This window comes from Triticum urartu, chromosome 2A (genome assembly GCF_056163025.1).
Source record: "Triticum urartu cultivar PI428250 chromosome 2A, HENAU_Tu73, whole genome shotgun sequence".
Taxonomy (NCBI): domain Eukaryota; kingdom Viridiplantae; phylum Streptophyta; class Magnoliopsida; order Poales; family Poaceae; genus Triticum; species Triticum urartu.
The window spans coordinates 430,984,144-430,987,525 of record NC_141874.1 but is presented as its reverse complement, the minus strand read 5'-3'; positions in this window follow the sequence as shown (position 1 = coordinate 430,987,525).

Sequence of the window (3,382 nt, the reverse complement as noted above, 5' to 3'; positions counted from 1 at the left end):
AATAACAAATACTTGCACTCAACCGAACAAAGGGTTGTCAATCCCTCGGCGGTTAATTGCAAGATTGAATTTTGTAGTGATAGATAGTTAAATAAAACACAAAATAAATAAGGTAAAGAAAAATTGTAGCAAGGTATGGATTTTAATATATGATAAAAGTACACTCGGGGGCCATAGTTTTCACTAGAGGCTTCTCTCGGTGGGTAAACAAATTACTGTTGGGAAATTGATAGAAAAGCAATCATGACGATATCCAAGGCAATGATCATGTATATAGGCATCACGCCCGAGACAACTAGACCGATTCCTACCTGCATCTACTACTATTACTGCACACATCGACCGCTATCCAGCATGCATCTAGAGCATTATGTTCATAAAGAACGGAGTAACGCCTTAAGCAAGATGACATGATGTAGACAAAGCAAACTCAAGCATAAATAAATGCCATCTTTTATACTTTATGCCAACGATACAAATATGTGTCATGTCCCTTTCTGACACTGGGATTGAGCACTACAAGATCAAACCCATTACAGAGCACCTATCCGATTGCAAGAAAAATCAATCTAGTTAGGCAAACCAAATCAATAAATCAGAGAGAAATACAAAGCTATAATAATCACGCATAAAAGTTTTGAGAGAAGACTCAGATAATATTCATGGATAATCCGATCATAAACTCACAATTCATCGGATCCCAACAAACACACTGCAAAAAGTGATTACATCGGATAGAACTCCAAGAACATCGAGGAGAACATTGTAATGAAGATCAAAGAGAGAGAAGTGATGTCGCTTCAAGCTACGTCGGTATTTCCCCAAAGAGGAAGGGATGATGAAGCACAGCGGCGATACATATTTCCCTCAAATATGAAACCAAGGTTATCGAACTAGTAGGGGAACCAAGCAACACAACGTAAACAGCCCCTACACACAGATAACAAATCCTCGCAACCCGATGTGTTAAAGGGGTTGTCAATCACTTTCGGGTAACGGTGCCAGAAATTGGTGCGTGACGGGAGAAAGTTGTAATAGATTGAATAAATAGATCACAAATAAAATAAAGTGCAGCAAAGTATTTTTGGATTTTTGGATTAATAGATCAGAAAATAAAAACAAATAAAAGTAGATCGTGAAGGCAAATAATATGAGAAAGAGACTCGGGGGCCGTAGGTTTCACTAGTGGCTTCTCTCGAGAAAAATAGCAAACGGTGGGTCAACAATTACTGTTGGGCAATTGATAGAACTTCAAATACTCATGATGATATCCAGGCAATGATCATTATATAGGCATCACATCCAAGATTAGTAGACCGACTCCTGCCTGCATCTACTACTATTACTCCACACATCGACCGCTATCCAGCATGCATCTAGTGTATTAACTTCATGGAGAAATGGAGTAATGCAATAAGAATGATGACATGATGTAGACAATATCTATCTATGTAGAGATAGACTCCATCGTTTTATCCTTAGTGGCAACGATACATACGCGTCGGTTCCCCTTCTGTCATTGGGATCAAGCACCGTAAGATCGAACCCACTACAAAGCACCTCTTCCCATTGCAAGATAAATAGATCAAGTTGGCCAAACAAAACCCAAATATCGGAGAAGAAATATGAGGCTATAAGCAATCATGCATAAAAGAGATCAAAGAAACTCAAATACTTTCATGGATATGAAAAGATAGATCTGATCATAAACGCAAAGTTCATCGATCCCAACAAACACACCGCAAAAAGAGTTACATCATATATGGATATCCAAGAGACCATTGTATTGAGAATCAAGAGAGAGATAGAGAGGAAGCATTCTAGCTACTAACTATGGACCCGAAGGTCTACAAAGAACTACTCATGCATCATCGGAGATGCACCAATGGAGGTGGTGAACCCCATCCGAGATGGTGTCTAGATTGGATCTGGTGGTTCTGGACTCCGCGGTGGCTGGATCAATATTTTGTCAACTCCCCTATGGTTTTGGGAATATTGGGGGTATTTATAGAGAAAAGTGACGGTCCGGGGGCTCCCGAGGTGGGCACAACCCACCAGGGCGCGCTTGGGCCTCCTGGCGCTCCCTGGTGGGTTGTGCTCCCCTCGGGGCACCCCCAGGCGCAGCCAGGGCCAGTTGTGTTCCTTCCGGCCCATAAAAATTCTCCTTAAAGTTTTGTGGCATTTGGACTCTGTTTGATATTGATATTTTGTGATGTAAAAAACATGGAAAAAAACAGCAACTGGCACTTGGCACTATGTCAATAGGTTAGTACCAAAACATGATATAAAATGACTATGAAATGGTTATAGAACATCCAAGATTGATAATATAACAACATGGAACAATAAAAAAATTATAGATACGTTGGAGACGTATCAGCACCCCCAAGCTTAACTCCTACTCGTCCTTGAGTAGGGAAGTGATAAAAACAGAATTTTTGATGTGGAATGCTGCCTAACATGTCATATCATATTTCTTTTCTTTATAGCATGGACATTTGTAATTTTATATTGTTCAAAGCAATAGTCTACTTTTGACATGATAATTTAAATACTCAATCATATCAACAAACAACCATGTCTTTCAAAATATCAATGCTAAAATAAGCTATCCCTAGCCCATCATGCTCAACCATTGATCCATTCATGAAACACACTCGCATATTAGCTACACCCAATACTCAAGTACGATCATATTGCCTCCTAGTTGGTGCTTTTATAAGAGAAGATGGAGACTCAAATTCATAAATAAAAATTGCATAAAGTAAAAGAAAGGCCCTTCGCAGAGGGAAGTAGGGATTTGTAGAGGTGCCAGAGCTCAAAGCGAAAACTTAGAGATAAAAACAACTTAGAGTTCCCAACACTTCCCGTGCTAGATATATCATAGGCGGTTCCAAACAGAAAATAAAGTTTATTCCTTTTTCCACCATACTTTCACTTTCCATGGCTAACCGTATCCACGGGTGCCCTCCATACCAACACTTTCCACGGAATTTATTATTTCACAACATAAAGTAAATTCATTTTTTTCATTTCAGGACTGGGCATCCCTAATACCTTTGCCTTACTCTGCTACAATGACAAGTGAATAAACACTCATCTTGAGAATAACACATGTAGCATGGAAAATATTAGCCACCCCTCACCGCTCCGTGAGCGAAACGAACACACAAAAGAGAAGTTTATTTTTGAAAATTGGAGATGGCACATGCAAATTTGCTTAGAATGGCAAAAGAATACTGCATATATGTAGATATTGTGGACTCATGTGGCAAAACTGGTTTAAAGGTTTTTGGATGCACAAGTAGCGATCATACTCAGTGCAAAATGAAGGCTAGCAAAATATTGAGAAGCGACCAACCAAGAAACGGATAATCTCATA